The sequence below is a fragment of the Myxine glutinosa genome, chromosome 1 (genome assembly GCF_964187855.1).
Source record: "Myxine glutinosa chromosome 1, kmMyxGlut1.1, whole genome shotgun sequence".
Classification (NCBI taxonomy): domain Eukaryota; kingdom Metazoa; phylum Chordata; class Myxini; order Myxiniformes; family Myxinidae; genus Myxine; species Myxine glutinosa.
The window spans coordinates 353,913,761-353,936,075 of record NC_136261.1 but is presented as its reverse complement, the minus strand read 5'-3'; positions in this window follow the sequence as shown (position 1 = coordinate 353,936,075).

Genomic DNA, 22,315 nt, shown 5'->3' with positions numbered 1-22,315 from the left:
GACGATGTGGACCTGGGCACTTGTGTTAGTGTCGTCAACTCTCTACGTGAGGAATTTGCTTCCCGTTTTGCAGGAGTCAGGGTGCTGGCTGCGGACTTCAAGCTTTTCACTGCTCCCTTTGACTTCCCCGTGGAAGACGCCCCTGCCTCCTTACAGATGGAGTTGGTGGAGCTGCAGTGCAACGATGAAATGAAGGCGAAGTTCCGCACCTCTTCTCCATTGTCCTTCTTCCGCGACACCGTTCTCCCTTCTAACAATTTTCAAAAATACATTGCCCATGTCCAACGCATTGTGGCCATGTTCGGCAGCACCTACTGCTGTGAACAGCTCTTCTCGAAAATGAAGTACACGAAGTCTCACCTTCGCTCCCAACTCTCGGACCGCCACCTCAATGACATTCTTCTGTTGTCTACCTCAACCATCGAGCCAGACATGGAAATACTTCTTCATGGCAAACAGCACCAGCAGTCTCATTGATTTGTAGAGTGTTCAATGCAATTTTTGTACAATCTATTCATGTAAACAAAATATAGTAATTCTGAGATTTCGTTTTTCACTCCGGCCCGCGATCTCCTTCCAAAAGTCTCATCTGGCCCTCACTCTGAAAAGGTTGCCCGCCCTGCTTTAGAGGAACAAACTACAACACATCCAACGCTACTTTGATAAAAGGCAGAATGGGAAATGGAGCCTGCAAGAATACACAAGGACAACCAGAGATTCCACAAAAAGGTACTTGTACACATCATATGTACGACCGTTATGGTGCCGAAGCTATAAGGCAGGTCGAAAATTGGTATTTGTGGACAAAGGGACATGATGAGGAGTTTCCAAGAGATGGTACATTTGAGCGAAGTCGATTGGAAAGATTGGAACAAAGATTGAAAGCCAGGAAGAGACAGAATCTAATGGTAGACTGGCTTGCATTCCATCTTTGGGATGGTGAATCCAGACAACGGGAACAGCAAGAACGGATAACGGATCTAGAACTTAAAATAAAAAGGATACAGGATACAGTGGAGGAGACAAATGCACAACTGCCCTCGAAATTAGGAATGAAAGTGACAGTTGTCCCATCTGATTTCCAGTTGTCTCCCCAAAAAGGACGGTACAGAGAATTTTTTCGTGTTTCAGGAGATAACGAGAGATTGCAGTGGCAACTCAGGGATGTAGAGATGCAGCCCAGCAATACAAGTGCACAGGTGCACAGACCAGGCAACGACAGAAACCGGTGTTTCAAGTGTGGACGGATGGGACATTGGAAAAGAGGATGTCCGTATACCAAAAGGAAGACAAGTTCATAGGGTAAACCAAGATCAAGGGTACCAGTGCTGACCGATACCTCAGACAATGATTAGGCCTTCATTGCGACAAATCCCAAATGACGATTGGCCTCAACAAATTAGATTACTGGACAAACATGAATAACTGTCGATGATTCTTGTGTCTGAAAAGTTTTCGGAGCAAGAATTATTCATTTTTTCTTTTGCTTATAAGCAAATTGATAATTAATTGATCAAATGCCGAAATTGGATCTTTTATGTTGGGCACAAAATTTTAAATTTACAAAGTTTGGAACAATTGCTTGCAATTTTTTTTGGCAAACCAAGTGACAAGAGTCACATCATGATCAGGTGGGAATTTCGGACTATTGTTCCACACGATTGATAGGTCAGTGGTCGACTGACATACAAATGGGTGGGTAGTCAAATTTGGATAAATTATTGTGGGAACTGAAAGGGTAATGTCAATGTGACGTCATAGGGGTTTTCTAAGAATAAACTTTTTGGTCCATTTGTGTATTAGCGCTTATAAAATTGAAGGACAAATTTTGAGAAATTGAAATAAAGTTGACACCCATCCGGATCTGTAAATAAGGGTTCCAACGCAAACAAATACGCATAATGCACGTGTCTGTGGGTATTTTGTGTGTCAATGTTAGTGTTTTTGTGTATCAATCTTACAAGATTGTTGACACCGACAGTGTGCCTTGTCTGGAAAATAGATAGTTCCATGGAGATGGGATCGCATATCGAGAGAATTCGTAAAATAAAAAAAATAGAAATATAATTTGATTATGAAAATTATCACTTTTGTCAAGGGAGATGGAGAATAAAGATTTGATTTGCTGAGTTATGAGCAGCTATTCATTAATAGTAAAAATTGGGAGTAATCTTGGGATTCCATTGTGATCGAATTTATATGAGAATCAAAGCTATTTATGGATATGAGCTTCATAAAAATGTGGGAGTACAAAATTAGCCAAATTTTGGAGAGGTCTTACACTGACTTCCCAGAGTACTCTGCTCATGGATTTTTATATATATAAACTTGAATTTTATCAGCATATAAATTGTGCTGTATGTATGGATGTGTTTTAGGCATAGATGATATGGGAAAATAGTAAAGAAAATTATGCTGGTTTGAACTATTGTGGGTTTTCAGTTCTGGAGTTCAAACAAAGTCACTGGTTAACAGATGAGAAAGGATAGTAAATAAATTATTCGATGCTGGGCAAATTAAGTACGATATTACTAAGACTTATGAGAGCTATTGTTCTTCCTTACAGCAGTGGAAAATTATTGAGAAAAAAAAAATTAGATCCAATATAATGAATCTATAAAAGAATGTGATAGGGATAATATCCTCAATTTGTACTAATTATTTGATTGTGGGTAAAGGAATTAATTTATCATAGTGGATTGTTAACAGCAGCCTGAAAATGTCCTGAGAGTGTGCATCCATGTAATCAGAAATCCCAGATTTGTTTTTACAAACAACATTTTGGTCGAGGTCTTGTGTGGACGAATACTTCCTTGGTAGATAAAAAATGGTACTGCATGCTGGCAGCCACTTTTGCGGCCAGTTAGGCCAAACAAATTGAGAGGAAATTGTAGTTAAATACGTAAGTCACACATGGCTATTTGTAAAAAAAAGGAAATTTGTTGAGATGGGAAACATTTTCGAAGGTTTATTAAAGTGTTATAATATGACATGTGGCAAGGCAAACTATTGGATGGGAAAATTAGATCTGGCTATAGAATAAATTTATTGACCCCTTGAAGTTAATTCTTCGAATCATTGTTTCACTGGCATTTTTTGTTCAAATTGGAAATAGTTTGGTAGAGCTTTGGTTAAAACCTTTGGTTGCGGTATCTTGGAACGAATTGATAAACCATAGGAGATTGATAAGAATAGAAACAAATATGGACCCAAAATAGAAAGTTGGATTCATGCCTCTCATTGCAAGCAAGCACATGGGGCTAAGGTGGACGATCCCACAGAAAATGAGGCTGCACCTAGCAGCCCAGCAGAACATTCAGTGGCAGATAAATGATAGTCGTGATTTACAGTCATTTGAATTACAATTTAACACCCCTTGCATTGATAAACATTACATTTTCAACATGTGATATTCCTACTTGGGATAGTGACATTTAGTTGCCTACATGACATACAATTACCTGCTGATATTAATACAACATGAGTGAAAAAATATATCACAACTACACTCATGATCAGGGGATTGAGTTCAACCCCGGGAGATAGGGGGATCAGGGTAAGACAAATAATCTGATTTATGTTACATATTAAGGGATTTTCTTTATTTACCTTTTAGGAAGCTTGTTAGTTTGGTATATAATGTTGAATGTCATCGACATATAATTATGTCATAGGTATGAATATATACAAGGAGTAGCAGACTTGTTTGTTGGTTTAGTAGTTATATTGGCAATTGTTTTAGTGGTGGCTTGCTTGAAAGCCTTAGTGACGGTGTGTTTGAATAAGGTAACCAACAACACGATGATAACGCATGAAGTGACAAATGAGGAAAGAAATGTGGAACCAGAAAAGGAAGACTTTTATGGCGACATAAATACTGAGATTAAAAGATTAAATCAAGTGATGTTGCAAATGAATACAGTAGAATTAAGATAATGGCATAACGACAATGTTATGAGTTGTGTCAATCACAATATCAGTGAACTCATATCACCACGAGTGACACACTGTTAGAGAAAAAAAAAGGGGAAAAGAAAAAGTGGAGAGGAATTATGGTAATAATACATTATGCTTAATTTGTTGGTTTGGGAAAATTTTTGTTTGGAATTAGATATTCCTGTTTGTGATTGTAATCATATACAATTTATTTTCTTAGAGTAGTGCTAAAATACCTGCAGAAACTAATTTTTGAACTATATTAACCTGAAAGCAATTGTGGATGCTATTCTTAGTTTAGTAGTGAAATACATACCTGATTGAATATTATTTGTGTGACGCATATAAATGAATATAACTTTTTGAATGTTGTAAGGGAAAACAACAAATTGTTGAATGTGAAACTGTCGGAAGATATACATGATTATGCCGATTTCATGGTAAGATGTACCCTATCTGATTCAGTGTGTGTGGAAAGCAGATTCAGATGTGACTGAGCATAAGGATAAGACGAGATCACATTTTGAAGGGAGTGCTAACGGAATTGGGAAGAAGTTCGAGAAAGAAAATTTGTGGCTAAAAAATGAAGTTAATCGTGGCATACACCCTCTTTCTCAAAGAATGATGAAGACATTCTCCCGTGTAACTTGGAGATGAATGCTTACCTTCACCAAGGAAATTTATGTGACCATTTGCCTGGATCACACTGCAACATATGAAAGAAAGGCGATCACTTACTCTTGTTCGAAGGCTTCGAACATTCATCACATCAGAAGTTGCAGGACAACGACATTTTACCTGCAACCTCTGTGAAATGCGGGGACATATGTTATTACTTCACCAACGTCGGGGGAACCAGCATGGAGCTGCAAAAAACGGCTGTGCCCTTGTCACAACAGCTGAACACGATTCTGCTGGTTGCTCCTGGTAAGGACCATGAATGACCTGAACACCATGGTCCCAACATCATTGTGGATGCATCCAGCATCCCTGTTCCACATCTTGCTGGCCAATCAACATTACACCAACACTTGCTGCCCACTCATAATGAGGGAGGAGGCAAGTCGACTACAACTGGGCGAAGGCCTTGTTCAAGGAATCATTATGGTTCACAGCAAGAGTGGCAAGAATGCTACATGGAGAGCAGGGTCAGTCTATGACTCCGCACCGTTACCACAACAGCGAAATCCGACACGAAGTAGTGCAGGTGTTCATAAAGACAGAAGAAAATGTTTCATACCTGAATTCAAACACAAGTGATCAGCCCTTCCTTTCAAACAAAGTCAACATTTGTGTGGAGGCAAACGTTTTTGCCAGATGGTGCAGATGCTTTACAAAACTTGAAAATGAAGTGAAATTGTTGTATCTTGGTGATGGTGAAGTGTTGTTTTGAAAAGATATTTGTGATGCAAATGCAATAGATTGAACAATATGAAAGGAGCCATGACCAACGAAATGTTTTGTGATTCTTGCAGGATGACGGTGTATGCCTAAGGGAATTTGATTACTTGCAGTGATTGATTATTTACTTATACTTGTAATGATGTTTACTTGCAGTGATTGATTATTTACTTATACTTGTAATGATGATTACTTGCAGTGATTGATTATTTACTTATACTTGTAATGATGTTTACTTGCAGTGATTGATTATTTACTTATACTTGTAATGATGTTTACTTGCAGTGATTGATTATTTACTTATACTTGTATTGATGTTTACTTGTAGTGATTGATTGTTTACTTATATTGATGTTTAGATTAATGGTTAATATAAACAAAAACAAAAAGATGAGGGAATTGTGGAAGTGTAACTCAGTGTAACTTATTGATTGGCACTGGTAACTCATTGATTAAGACTGGTAACGAAGCAGATAGACGATTTCGTAAATGAATGGCAAGAATGTGCACGAACATGGTAATCTCTTGAAACACCTGGTCACAGCCCCAGGCTGGAGCACCCCCCTATTGTTTGGTAAATGGAACTCGCAGCAGGAGGGGAGCTAGCTGGTGCCAGGGAGGCGACCAGTAACGTCAGCGGAGAAGGGATTACGATTTCAGCGGACAGAGGATTAACTGAAGTGTGCCGATATAAACAGAAGGGACTTTGAGCCAAAAGAGCACTTGCCACGATAACCCCTGCCCGACGGAACGAACGAGCACTCATCATCAGAACCTCTGCCCGACGGGAATGGCGGAGGAACATCGGCCGAACGAGAAGGACCATGCGAATAGAGTTAACCTGGTCCATTGAGTTAAACGGTATTATTTGGTAATGGAATGAAGTGAATAACCAGTTAATAAACCAGACCTTTTGTAAAACCTGTTTCCGACCATTGGCGTCTTGAGTCTCACCCACCACTTCCCCGACAGCACGAAGCATCACCCTTAAACATCTGTCTAGTTGGCGAGATGATCTGACACCAGTCGCCGTGGCAATAGCAGCAACACTTAGCCACTTATCATTTGCATTGTCTCTAAGGTGGCACACTTTAGTTATTGATGCAGCCACAAACTTTTGAATGAAGGCCCTGCTGTTATCAAAACCCTCAAAAAGGGAGTTGCAAAACAGTGGCTCGTTGAAGAACATGGATCTCTCGTACATAGTATGATCGCGATGGCTTTTGAGAGCTTGCCATGCATTTAACAAACTTCGGTAGAAAGAGGGGAGTGAAGAGAAATCAAACATTGTCAAGTCCATCAGGAAAAGCTCCTTAGCATGACCGAAATTCTCAAAACGACCCAAAAGGCAGCATGCAAGTTTCCTCCAAAGCACAAAAGGCTCGTGCAAAATGGACCATATCATGCGTAGACGAAAAGCCATGATTCGGCTTTTTACGTTGACAAGTCCTTGACCACCCTCAGATATCGGCAAATTCAATCTTTCCAGTCATAGCCAATGCATTCCAGACCAGACGAAATGAGTGACGCTCTTCTGTATTCCGTCGATTAGCCCAGCAGGTGGTTGCAGAGTAGGGTGGAGTAAAAATATCATTTTAATTTTTTTTATAAGCTAGTATATGGGAAATGTGCCAAATGACCATAGAAACAATCCTGCAAAATTATAATTATTTCTGACCACTCCTTCATCGCCCTCAATCTGATTGAAATTTTGGCATATTATCGCATTTCGACATGTATCGCATTTCGTGATACATGCTTTGATCCGCCATTGACCACGAGGTGACTTGGAGAAGAAGGGGGGCGGGGCGCCAGAACAGCGTGTGGCCCACCCCTGCGTCATCAAAGGCGTGACCACAAAGCCCTTAGCCAGCCAACCAGGGCTGAGGAGCGTCACCGACGGGGGTGGTTTGGTGAGCTGCGTAGTGATATGCACCCCGTTTATATTAGCACTGGCTGTGTATTTATGCCAGATGAGACGATTTGCTGCACTTGGGCGATTGCTGCACTCCTGCCACCCCCCTTCAATTCGTGTGAGTTCGTTCGTGTTGTTTGTGCTGTCTGTCTGTCTGTCTGGGGAACCATAAGTTAAGCCTGTAATAAGTTGTTTTTGTTTGTTTTCAGAACGATGGCGGTCACAAGAGATCAAGTTACATGCGTGATATTTGGAGCTCCACGAAACATCCAAACTAACGTTCTCCCAACGTACGCCGATGTCATGAAAGGATACCTTCAATCTCGGCAACAGCTTAGGACGGAGAATGGCAAATACCCTTCATTTGGTGACATATCTCACAAACTGTGCTATGAAATTCAAGAGGTATGGGAAACGGCCTCTCTTCCAACGGTATCGCATGCGCAAGCGATTGAAAAACTCAGATATTTCCATGACAAGTACAATTCAATCCTTAAAGTCTACAAGGGAAGAAAGGATCAAGCCACCTACAAACAACGACTCACAGACTTTCTCGACAAATCTAACAATCTGTTTGATCTTAGCAAATGTCAATGTTCTGACATGGTGTCTAACTGTAACTGCTTGAAAGAACATAAAGTGCCGCAAAAAGAGCAAGAGTTCCTTCAAGACCAGAGAGGACCGAGGAACATGGTAATTGGCGGAATAGATCAAGAGACATCAAGATTGAAGAGGAAAGTGGAAAGAGAAGAGACCAATCTCAAACGAATGAAAACTCACTACGAAGATGCCAAAAGTCAGATTGCTTCTACGTATGACGAAAGCAAAGAAGACTACGCGGATAGCGCGACTGACGATGAGTATATTTCTGAATCAGTTAATCTCCAGAGCACATCAAAACCGGTTCGACAACAGCAACAAATGACGATCTCACTACCTTCGCTCGCTAAAGCCTGCGACCGAACTGGCGTCTCTGACAGATCAGCTGCTATATTAGCTACATCAGTTCTACACGATCTCGGCGTAGTTTCACCAAAAGACCATTCTAAAATAATTGATCGCAGAAAGATCCGCAGAGAACGTAGCAAAACTCAAGAAGAACTTCAAAGTGATGTCTGCACCATCATATAGGGACTATACTTTGATGGCAGGAAGGATAACACCATGACTCAGGTTCATGGCACTGACAACAAGAATCACCAAACAACAGTCAAAGAAGAACACGTCAGCATCATCGCAGAACCCGGTTCATCGTACTTCAGCCACACAACTCCATCATCAGGATCCAGCAAAAGCATTGCAGAGTCTTTAGTCACTAGTCTGAAGGAACGGAATGTGAAGACAGAGGACATCAATGTAGTCGGGTGTGATGGCACTAACGTGAATACGGGACATACAGGAGGTGTTATACGACAACTGGAAGAAACCTTCAATCGTCCACTGCAATGGCTGGTATGTCTTCTTCATGCAGATGAACTTCCGCTGCAGCATCTGTTCGAGGAACTCGATGGCACAACTACAGGCCCGCGTGGATTCTCAGGACCCATCGGAAAACGTCTATCAACGTGTAACGAACAGCCTGTGACATCGTTTACACCAGTGAAACTGAGTCAGGCATTGCCGAATGTGGACCCAAGAGACTGGAGTACAGACCAGCGATATCTCTTGGAAATGTGCAATGGCATTAGCGAAGGTGAATGCAGCATCGATCTGGCCCTATGAAACCCTGGATGCCTGAATCACTCTCGGTGGCTTACAACAGCTAATATAATACTCCGACTGTACGTCAGCGTCAAGACACCACCCGAGAAGTTGAAAACCATGGTGACATATATCATTCGAGTGTATGCTCCAATGTGGTTTTCCATCAAAGTCCACTCGTCATGCAAAGATGGAGCCAGGCACATCCACCAGATGATCGTCAAGTCACGGTACCTTAGCGCTAAACACAAGAACATCGTTGACCCTGTTATGCATCGCAACGCGTACTTTGCACATCCGGAAAATATACTCCTTGCCATGATAACTGACCATCGACCTCAAATACGAGAATGGGGCTTGCGGCGAGTGATGAAAGCCAGAGCAACAGACAGACAGCCTACTGGACAGATACAACGGTTCAAGGTCCCCGCTAAACTCAACTTTGACGCAGTGGAGTACTTCGACCTAATTGACTAGGGAGCGTGCGCCATCTCGGAGCCTCCCGTGATCCGAGGCATGTCAGACCCTGAGCTGAAGGAACTTATCACGATGGATGTCACCCCAACTGTCCTCTTCCCTAAATTCCCTTGCCACACACAGGCTGTGGAAAGGACTGTGAAACTCGTGACCGAGGCCGCTCAAGCTGTGTGTGGCAAGAAAAGGCGAGACGGCTTCATCCGTGCCCGTGTCGCCTCACGACAGATGATGCCATCGTTTGAATCGAAGCGCGACTTCACACACTTCACATTGTAACTGTGTGACTGTAACATTCTGAGACAAACTATAATAGACCTATGATTTGAATGCATCTATGAGCTGTTTTTCTATGTTGCATAGTATAGTAAAATAAAAAGTTACTGAGGGAGACACTATAATGTTCAATGTTAATACAATTTTAACACAGTGCTCTAAAGATGTAATGGCACCTTTTGGCATATCTAGCTAGTTAAAATTCAAAAAACAAATTTGGGCTATTTTCACTCCACCCTATTGCAGAGCCAAGACCTTTTGCCACAGAGTGGAGGTAACCAGGTTGTTTATGACCAAAACTTTGTCACGGTAAGACAATTGGCGGAGTAGGCCTTTCCATTTTATTAAAAACAGTTCAATGCGTTCAGGCAAACCTTCCCAGTTATGCCTGATGAAATCTCCGGGACCGAGAAAAACTCCCAAAAACTTGATCCCATCTTTTCTCCAAGCAATATTTGTGGGGAGAAACGGGGGTGAGGGGGGTTGGGAGAATGGGGGTTGGGAAAGGGATTCGAGCCACAGTGACTCAGTCTTTTTCCAATTGATTTTTGCTGACGAGGCTCTGTTAAAAAGTGTTAAAGCATGCATCATCTTAGCAATGTCATCAGAGTTTTTGATACAAACACATATATCATCAGCGTAGGCAATGGTCTTTATGGTGTAGTTTAAACCTCTAAGAGTGAAACCAGTCAAAGACTTTCGAAGCGTGTTTAAGAGGGGTTCAAGGGAAAGGGTGTATAAAGCACCTGACAGTGGGCAGTCCTGCGTGACACCTCTTTTAATACAAAAAGGGGGCACAAGCTCATTATTTATGTTTAGCAGGGCAGATACGTTTGAGTAACACATATGTATACATGATAAAATAAAGGGTCCAAAACCAAATCGATTTAAGACTTCGGACAAGTATTCATGAGAAACATAATCAAACCAATCAGCCTGTGTCAGCCTGAACAGACCAATCAGCCTGCTCCCAATCATCAGCAAGGTCATGGAATCCATCATTGCTTCTGATATCAAATCATTACTCTTCTCCAATGGCTTGATCGCGGATCATCAATTTGGATTCAGACCAGGTCATTGTACTCTGGACCTGCTGCATCTGCTGGCTCAACAATGGATGGAGGCCATCAAAGCCAAACAGGAAATCAAAGCTGTCTCCCATGACCTATATCATGCCATGACATATCTCGTGCACTGCTCACCAAACTCTCCTCCTTTGGTATCCATGGAAACCTCCACACATGGCTTGCCGACTTCCTCTCTGGTCGCATTCAATGTATGGCCCTGTATGGATTTCTCTCATCTCCCCTTCCTGTCCAGGCTGGAGTTCCCCAAGGCAGCGTTCTGTGCCCTGTGCTTTTTCTGGTTTTCATTGATGATCTCTCCTACTCTCTGGAAAATCCTCTCTATCTCTTTGCTGATGACTCCACTCTCTGCGGCTCCATATCTCAACCCTCAGGATGGCAGGCAGCAGTGTCTTCACTCTCTGCAGATCTGCACAATATCACAAACTGGTCAAACAAGTGGAACATGTCTTTCAATCCTGACAAATCTCACACTCTTACTATGTCTCTCCGAAAAGATCGACTGGACAACCCTCCCATCTACTTTCTCAACAATCCTCTTCAAGAAGTTCTGTCGCTCAAGCTTTTGGGTCTCACTATCTGCCATGATAGTTCCTGAGAAAACCACATTTCCAAGCTGGCCTCCAAACCCAATTTCCGACTCGGCATCCTCCGTCGTGCGAAGTCCTTTCTTGGCACTTCTGAGCTCCTCACACATTCAAACCTTTCATCAGCAGCTCAATGGAAGCTTTTTCCCTCTTGGCTGGTGCTCCTGCCTCACAAGTAGCTCGGCTTCAGGCTGTTGAAACCAAAGCATTCAGCATCATTGGAATCTCCCGTGATGAGGCTCATTCTGAGGGCCTTCCTCTCTCTCACTGTAGGCAGGTTGGTCGTCTTTCTGTCTTCTTCCGACTCCTCTCTGGCCTTGCTCCCCCTGCTCTCTCTGTGCTCTGTCCCCCAAATTTTCCTGCAGGACGCACAAGATCTGACAGCAACGCTCTTCTGGTGAAACCGCCAAAAATCAAGACTCACTGCTCACCTTCGCTCTTTCATTCCTCTTTTCTCCCACCTCTGGAACAAACTCCCACATTCTCTTCAATCACACTCCTCCCTCCAGGTGTTCAAAACAGCTGTTCACCATCATATTTTATCTTCACCATCCAAAACCTTCATCTTTTCTACCCCCGTTAAAACACCCCAAATCCACCTCTTTCAATCTTCAACCTCTTTTGTGAAATTCCTAGTTGTGTCAATTTGTTTTATACCGTTTTGTACTGTGTACCCCTTTCCCCCTCACCGGCCCTCTCTCTACCACAGGACGACCAACATCCCTGTTCGCTGCTGTTGTTGTGCTTGTATGTTTTACTCTCCCCCCCCCCCCCCCCTCTCGTCTCCTGCTCCCTTTATTACCCTCGCCAAAGGAGAGGGTATTGCGTTTGAGTCTGTTTGTTCGTTTGTCACAGAACAAATATGATTTTCTCTGATTGTCCGATTGACATTAAATTTTCACCATAGGTGCACCCCCTCCTGTAGATTGTTTTTCATGATAGGTATGACGTCATAGGTTGTGTGGTATGGGCGCCATCTTGGAAAACCCGGAAAACTTTGCACCTCCATATCTCCGAAAGCACTGCATTGAAAAAATTGAGACATGGCTCATTGTAAATAACACTCCATGGGGAATAACATATTGTTGCGGATTTGGGGGTCGGCGCTCCCCTTACCAAGGGTGGGATTAATCCCCTTGTCCTTTAAGCTGGCCATTCCCCCAACCCTAGAAGTTATAACGCTCCTTCCGGTCGGGAGCAGTCAGGGTGATTGGTCAATGAAGTCCCAAATACCTGAGTGCTACACCTGGCCATGAAGCAGGGAGATAACTCCTGCTCGGACCGTGGACAAGATGGAAATTGCCGAGCGGTTTAGCAATCCGAAGCCTGAGCCATTAACAAAAGGACTAAACCCGATTCGGAGTGATTGGCCAAATCGTGCCACAGGTACTCAATGGAGAAAAGACTAAGACGATTGAATGGAAGAACAGAAACCAAAGTAAGATAGGACACAGAATTTATTAACAATACTGAAGAGGAAACGAAAGCAGGGCATATCCAATAAGAAGAAGAAGAAGCAGACACAGGGCAACCTAACACAGTCTTAAATATCACGCACAGGACAGCACAAACAGACTTACACGGGCCGATTTGTTGCGAGGATCTGTCATTGCACATTTTTTGTGTGAAGCGGTAATGTTGGCTGATTTCCAAGCTGATGGCAGATTACCTTGAGCAAAAGAGAGGGTGAAGAGAACAGATAAAGGGTGAGATAGAGCGGCAGAGCAGGATTTTCAGACCAGTGTGCTGATTCCAGTGTGCTGATCTTTGCAGGATGACAGTTGCAGAATCAGAGTCGAGGTTTGACAGAAACTTCTCCACCTTGTCAGGAGACAGAAGGACACAGAGTCCAAGAGCAGCTGGGTTTGACTGGGTAAGGTGGGTACAGAGAGAGATGGGTTTGGGACATATTTTGAGGCAAACAGAGTTGAGGAATTCGGCTTTTTCACATGCAGTGTTAGCTGTGTAGCCATTTGAGGTAAGGGAGGGGATGGAAGGGGAAGAAACACCAGACACATATTTGACCAGACACCACCAGGATATGGAAGAGGGAGACAGGTTTGAGAGTTCAGTCTTGAGAGTAGAGAGATATTGTTTCCTGGTTCTTCTGAGGGTAGACACACACTTGTTCAGGGCTTTGTGAAAGGAAATGAGATTGCCTTCCATTGGATTTGCCTTCCAGGAGGCGAAGGGAAGTTGTTTCAGGGCAACTGCCTCACCACATTATTCCGTGTACCATGGATGGGAGGAAGGGTATGACAACTGAAGACGAGATGGGATAAAACTGTGCGTGATTGAGAGCAATTTACTTTAGAAGAATTCCCAGTATGAGTTGATGTCAGAGGCGGTAGAGATGGGAGACCAGTCCAGATGATTGATGGCTGCTTGAAGACCGTGCCAGTCTGCTTGAGTGAAATGCCAGACTTGTCGATGCTGAGGAGGCTCTCTTAGAATGGCCAGAGAGATGTCCACTTTAACAAGGAAATGATCATATGAACCGATTGGAGCAGAAGAAGAACAGCAGACATTTGCAGGGATGTTTGTCGTAATCAAGTCTAGAAGAGATGATGTACCATTGACTGAGATCCGGGTAGGGAAATTGACAGATTGTGTCAGTCCCAATGAGTTGCAGAAGTCCTTTGCTGAGGTGCTGTGGCTGGTGCGAGAGGTATCCAGCCCCAGCCAGCTAGCATGATGACAGTTGAAGTTGCCACACATGAGCAAGAGAGAGTTGGGATGAGTGGATAGAAGTTGGTCCATGTTTTCCGACAGAGAGATGTAAATGGAGTCATCCACTGTTTGCTGGACGGCACAACACACATATGAACAAAAGGTAGGAGTGGAGTGGCATCCGTAGCCAGAGGTACTCCTGGGGGTTGGGTGGAAGGTGGGCAGTGCAGGGAGAGTGAGGAAGAGAGTTTTTGATAAATATAGCAAGCAACCCCACCTCCAGGACGAGGCTCATGTCTATCATACCGGAGGAGGGAGTAACCAGGAAGAGATATAAGGAGTCAGAGACATCTTGAAGGAGGAAAGTTTCTAATAAGCAGATTACGTCTGGTTTGTCAGAAGCAACCTGGATGGAGAGATCAATCAGGTTTGAGTGATGGCCCTGGATGTTTGAGGTCCATACCGTTAAGGAAGAGGGAGGGGAGCATCGGGTACAGGGCAGGGGAGGTGAGGGGTAGGGAAAGACGAGAAGAAGAGGAGGGGGTAGGGAGAGCTGTTGATAGTGTGTCATATATTGCAGAAGAGTTCGGAGAAAGGGAAGGATGAGGAGGACAAAAGGTTTGATGGTGATGGGATGAGGCACAGTGAGGTGTTGTTTGAGGGGGTGAGGGGCAGAGCAAAGTAGAAGGTTGGAGGAGGTGGAGGTATGTGATGTTTGGGAGAGGAAGTGGGGAGGAGGCTGCTTTGAGGAGGAGGGGTGAGACGGGAGAATTGGAGAAAAATGGAGGGTGGGGAGATTTGAAGGGGAGTGGTGAGGCAGAGTTTTGGAGGGGAGGAGTGAGGGGGGATTTGAGATTTTAGAAAGTGTTGGACGATTAATGGATAATGAACATTTATTGCAAAATGAGTTTCTTGTGATTTTCAAGTTGGAGATCCATTTGAAAACATTAGAGGAGGGCTGGAATGCACTGGAGTTTCGGGAATGTAGAAAAGAAGAACTGTAAGAGATTGAATTTTATTTTTAATTGAGTGATTTGATTAGCAAATTTAAGAAAACCTTTTAAAGAGGAAGAAGAAAAGCATGTTATAATATACAACACTGCAGGGGAAAGTTTAAACATTTTTTAATGAAACCATGAAATCTCTCTGAGAAATTCCCTGAAGTGAGGGCATGGAGGCTAAGGGGGATGAAGAATTCCAGAACAGGTTCGGAAGCAGGAACAGAAGAATAGGGGATTGACAGCCAGGTGAGCAGAGAATGAAGGAACAGGGGGGTGTATAAGCAATTGTGTTAGTATGGGAGGAGGGGCCAATTTTTTATATTCTTCGTGTTAATATATTTTTTTTTGAAGGTTAGGTGAAAGTGGATCTGAGGAATAAGGGGAAAGGTCGAAGGAGTATGGTGAAAACTAAAATTGGAAGGTATTGGCTGGAGAGGGTTGAGATATGAAGGAAGGAGAAAAAATTGGTGGGGCAAAACATGTCGTCACAGTCCGGGGAGTGGGAGCCACGAGGAGAGAAGGAAATTATTATTAAGATTTTTCTTTTCGAGTTTTCTGATTTTTTGAATTAAGACTTTAAACAAAGGGTAAGATGTTCGGGGAAAGTATGGGGTGAAAAGAAAAACAAAGAAAAAAGCAATACAGTGAGAGAATGAAAGTAAATAGACAACAAACGACCACTGAGGAGACAGGGAAGCCTCAAGGGACCAGGCCCCAAACGCAGCATGAACAAAACGACTATTACAAACAAGTATGCATGATTTACAAACTGAAATCTTACTAGAAACACACAGTAGACACACACACAGTAAAATAAACAGTACAGTTTTGACAAAAACACAACCAGGAAAAATACTTAACTTCGATGACGTGGAGAGCTTCGAAGAACACTACCTCAATGGCAGAACCGGAAGCACAAGCCAGATTTTATTGACTTAATCCCTCGCTATTTATTACAAAGCACCATCCTCAATATGGTGCACATTCACATGGATAATCCATAGGCTGACATGTCCCTACTTCCTATATCGAGATTTGCTTCATACTTGCACATGGACCACAAACATAATACTCTCTCGGATGTCTCCTTCACGATTAAAGAATGATAAACTTGGCAACTCGTTCTTTCTCTCCCACCTGTCGTCTATAAGCTTATTTGTCGTCATTGTTATGCAACGCTCCTTTCCTTTGCATCTCCAGGCGCTGCATGACGTCACGTGCTGAAATGGAGCACTCAGTTTTCACTCCGGTTGTTTTTTCTTTCTTTCTCACAAATTCCTGTCTCACAAAATCACAAATTCCTGTAAAACCTTTGATATTCTATGAATTTTCTTTAATTACATGAGGATACAGGTCAACTGTTAATATTACACAAGGATAACTTTTGAAAAACGTATTATTATTTGCAGCAACAGTTGGAAATTACCGGGATTGACTCACGACTACTCCGACAGCAATGGCAATAGCAGCAACATCGGTCAACTCAGAAAGTGAGGCAGGAAAATTTTAGGCAGAAATATCGATGCTTTAATTCAGATTCATCCTCACAGATCATGTGGTTGGTTATTCGTAATCATCACTGTCAACTTGTACCATTTATATCACTCACCGTTTGAATCAGTTTAACACCTGCCATATTGAACCCATATATTCCATATATTAAACCCATATATTGAACCCTTACAGACTGCAGATGTAAGACATCCCAGAATGTCTTACAGTAAACGCCTTCTTCGGTGTGGGGGACATTTTGATAAAGAAACATCTGCAGATATTGAAAACTATATTTTCTGTTTTATTGCAACCTTGTTTTCGTTATCACTTTTTTTCCTTTGAAGATTATCATTCTCACTAACGACAATCACATTCAGATTGAATGGCTTTTTATGGAGCATTATTTGCATTTTACGGAAAGCAAGAACAATCGTGGAGCGAATCTCCTGCATTCTGAAACCGAATATTAATGGATTAACAAGAGCTGGTGTTACCGAACTCAAAAGATCCAAGATAAAACCAAACGTGGGAATTTGTAAAAATCGTTTCAGCACAAGTATGACAATAAGTGAAATGAATTGTGCTAAAGATGCAAACAATTGTGTAAAACATGTGTGCAACGCTTTCACATTTGCCTCTGTGGATGATTTGCGACATTTACGAACAATACACCATGTAGAGTACAGTGCGGTAAATCCGGTTAAACCATACACTACGCATTGAAAAAATAGAGAATGAATGAATGAAAGATTAACATTTCCACAAGCTGATTTCGCAACGGGTGAAGAAGCACAGAGAACGTCACGAACTACCACGGTGTAGTTGCAGTACACCATTGTTGTTGGTACTATAACATAGCTTACACCCAACAACAACCCGATTGTCAAAACTACAAAAGCAAATTTCAAGGCACCACCTTTGTTCACCATCAGAGCCACGTAACTGTACGGCCAGAAAATAGCCCAATGTCGGTCAACGTACATTAACCACGTGGTGAGAAACTGCTGAAACACTGCACAATGTACATTAAACAGCTGAACCAAACATTCATTAAACGATATTATTTTACGCTTTGCAATTATTCTGCTGAAATAGGATGATATTACCACGACTCCCAATAAAGTGTCAGCGAGCGATGATAAAGCAATGTACATGAGCATGGGTGAATTGAATCCACGATAAAAACAAGCCGCCATGATTGCTGCGTTCAGAGGGATTGAAATACAGGTGATAAACGTGAAAACCGACATGATAACTCGGGCGCCGTAAGTCAAAGGAATGTCCGAGACATCCAGTGTGACCGTGAGAGGCAAAGATCCCACAACAGTTTCGTTCATGGCTCCTGTAAAAACACAACGAAAATTGTAATAACTTGTGTTACATCAAGTTCACAACGATGATCACAATGAAACATTCACTTTATTAAACATCCGTTCATATCACACAATTTATTAATAACTATATTGAGGATTCTACCGTTTGGTGACAAACACCCTTATTTATTAGTATGCAGCATGTGGCTCCTTTTCTGAATCATTGTCTGGGGACACGGTCTTGTCGCTGATGCAATGACCCCTGTTACCAGAATGCTTGTACCCATTTTGCGGACCACGGAAGGATGACAGGCTGAGTCACCCACCTGGTGTTAATTCAACGACACGACTGGAGTTTGACCTCAAGACCCAAAGATCTTACGCCAGCCACTTTAACCGTTAAGGCAACACCAGGCTTGAAAAAACCCTGAGATATGGTATTCTAATATGAAATTAAACTTAAATTGCTTTGGGTTCTTTGTTGTACATTTATCTCATCAAGCTGGAATGTCAAATTCAAATCCTAGATATTTGTGTTGATTTGTCCTTTATTTACGGTGTCTTTATAAATCAATACCATATGCTGATGTAACCTGATTGCACTGTACTGCATATAATGATTGGTAAAATTAAAAAAAAATTTTTTGGATTGGATTGAAAATTTGTCGGGCAAGCTCACAATTCCCAAAGTAAGAAAAAAAGGTCAGGAAAATCCAAATAAGGCAATAACAATAAAATTCAACACAATTTCTGTGTAACAACGAAAATGAAAGCAGCAATACAAGATGAGGCATCCTTTAATCTTTTTTCCTGTTGAACAAATGTTTGTACTTTTACGTGGTGTCCATCGTTTTTTGATCGGGTTCATAACCCTTATCATCTGCTAGGGTCATGGGGGTCTGCGTTGTGTTCAAACAACAAACAAGTTGACAGCTTTCAAAAAGAGAAAGTTGATATGCAGATAAAAAATATTAAAATATTATAATGAAAAAGGAAAAATACGTGAAGGTGTGTGCCCTGGCTCATGTCACCCATGGGATTAGACAAGCACCTGAGAGCGAGCCTAGCAAGGGGCGAGCCTGCAAAAACGGTGCCCTATCTGCGTTCTGGCCTGTGTGTGCTGCGGGACTGAACGACATCAGTGGGCACAATAATGCGTGGCTGCTGGTCAAGGAACAACCGGATTAAAGATGGCAAAAGTGCACAAAATAACTCACAAACGGAAAGCAGGTCTTTTAGCAAGCCAGCATCTGTGGTTGTAGTCCGAAGGAAGGTCTGATTTAAAAGTGCGTTGAAAACAGGACCATGGTTTTCAGACAAGCATCGAGCGTAGTTACTCATGGCATTGTGAAGACGAGCGCTATATATAAGAACAGTGCTGTGTGTATGGCCTGAACACCTGTCCTGCGGCTCACTGATCGCACGCTCATCCGGGGCACAATTTATTTGCGCATCTGTGCCAGCAGGTGAGAATCAAATATCAGTGCAGTTCAGTATCAGTTCAGTTTTTGATATAAATTTCACCCACACCAAATAAACAAAAAACCATATAATGACAATAACCAAGATATAGGTTGTGAGAATTCAAACCATGGAAATACACAAACCTCGCCAACACGCTTCAAACTCATATACATTCACAGCATTCTCAAATATGTAATCACGTAGTAAATACTTACGATATGTGTACGATCATGTGTACGACAGATTAAATTAATTTCGTGAAAACACACAGATCCGTTGCAATGAATGAAATACAAGTTGTGCACGACTCCAGAATTACGACGATATTTACTTCATGCACCGCCATCTTCAAATACACGCATCACGTTCATTCAGAATACAAAACTATATAATATTCTATGAGATGCACCCAATTTGTCTAACTCCACTATGAGATCCATTCTACTTTACATACATAATCACATTACTTGTACAGTATACAGAAACTTCAGGTCGTCGGTAGAATGTTGTGTTTGCTCCTCCGTTATATATATATACTCTCAGCACAATTCTAAAGAGAGTCCTTTGGCCTGGGGGAGTCTTTGAGAGATTGGCCAAATTAGGACTTTCTGCTTGGATGGTTGATTGTTAAATAAGGCGGAAACATAAACACAACTTTTTTCAGACTCTCATCTGCTCCAGCGTTACATAATGCTTGGAACCCACGTTTAGAAATTGTCTGAACGGAAATTGGCTTAAGATAAAGTTGAGATACGAAAAATAAATTGAGAACACAACATTCAAACGACCATTAATGCTTTGGCGAAATTATGCTTCACAGACACATGTTGTGTTCTTTTTTTTAGACACATCCAATGGTGTGCTTATTCAAGTTAAAAGGAAGATCGAGTTGATAACCAAGTGAAAAACATCAATTAAAAAACAGAGGTTTATCTATATTCATGTCTTTATACCTATTGTGATGATGTTTGACCATCGAGTGAAATGGATTTCGGTGTTGAGATGCAGATGCATCAAGATTTCATGAAATGCAAAATGAAGATAATGCTGATTCATTGTCGTTGTTTCTCTGCCGAGCAAAGAAAAAGCCACTTCACTCAATGATCGTGGTAGCATGGAATAAACGTCATTATTAAATATTGACTTGCTGCGTGACTCTTGAAATAAACAAACACAATGCAAGAGCTCTTGGGTCTGGATAGTAAATGCAGAGGTGTATATCAAATATTGATATTCACGCTATTTTTGAGTTATGTGCATTTTTGTGCTTATATTGTGCACACGAGCAGTGTATAATCTCAGAGTCGCTGGTTATCACACATACTGGAAGTAGGACAATGATATAAACACAAAATTTCAGTCAATTCAGTCCAACATATAATTACCTTTCCGTCTATTTACTTCACCTGGAAAGCCTAGCAGTCTCAACAGTTAGTGACTAATATGCAGACTTGGGTTTGGAGATTTGAAGAGGAGAGTGGTAGTTGATGACTTGGGGTTGGTGAGGCGGGATGGGGTTGAGGAGGAGTTGAGGACTTGAAGAAGAAAGGGGCAGGAGAGGACAGAGAGCTAGGGTTGGGGAGGGGGGACACAGAGAGATGGAAGAGGAGGCTTGTGGAATTGGGGTGGGAAGGGGTTTGAAGAGTTAGTGAAGTCATAACCACAACACGTACAATGCTGAATGGTACCTCATTTAAGAGCTATTGTGTCTGGACAGTGCTTGTGGAGGTCAACAAATATCGAGTTATGTGCATTTTTGTGCTTAGTCTGAGTACACGAGTGGTGTATATAGACTCCTCAGAGTCGCTGATTCACACACCTACCAGAGGTAAAAAAATATATATATTAACCACAAACTATTGAGTGAATTCCATCAAATGTATGATTACCTTTTTTGTCCATTTACTTCACTGAGAATCCTGAGCAGTCTGCACAGTTAGTGACTATTATATGGACTTGGGTTGGGTTGAAGACATGAAGAAGAAATGGGGAGTGGAGGATAGAGAATTTGAGCAGGTGGAGGGAAGAGAGAAGGGATAGAGTTGGGAAAGGGGGTCTCCACTTGAGAGGGGGCTTGTTAACTTAAGGATTGGGAGGGGTGGGAAGAAGTTGAACACTTGAACACTCGAAGAAGAAAGGGGAGGATAAGACAGAGAGTTTGAGCGGGGGGGGGGGGGGGGCGGGGAAGGAGACAGAGAGATGGGAGAGGGGATTTGAGGACTTCAGGTGCAGTGGCGTTTGAATTCTTGTGGTTCAGCACTTGAGGCTGGGAAGGGTTGAGGACTTGAAGTCACATTTTACATTACGCAACATTTCCGAGGATCTCTGTTATTATGCTGTCAAAGACCATTCCCAGCTAACTCCCTATTTATTCCACTCTATCGGGAATTAATTCCCTTCCAACAACCGGTGGAATCAGGTTATATGCTCGTATATATATATATATACACACAGCACTTATATAAATGCAAGTTGTGTGATTGTGTCTGAAAGTGTAAATGGCATAACCACGGAGTGTATAATGTTGAATGATACCTCTTTCAAGAGCCCTTGGGTCCAGACACTGCATCCGGAGGTCAACAAATATTTATATTCGAAGTTGGAAAACATAGAAGGGAGATATTCCCCACCAACCTCCCTCCCCCCCCGCCCCCCCTATTCCAGTCAATCTAGCAGGAAAATGGGATCAACCGATAACTAATTCCAATATAATTTATTTGTACTGTGCTGCATTGATGAATAACTTCATGAACATTAATTCTATCCAAAATTGAGACAAAAGGATTTGGTGCAACATTAGTAAAATGACTTTTCTCTACAGGTGGACTGCGTGACTTGTGAAAATGTGACTTCTTGCATTTTAAGTGCCACTTTTGGTAAAATATGGGCACTCAATTGTATCTCACAAACTCCTTTATGGGAATAGTTATGTGGAAGTTCGAATGGACTCCCACCTCCAGTGAGATGCTTCTCTTGTTAAAAGGAGGTGAGTTATCAC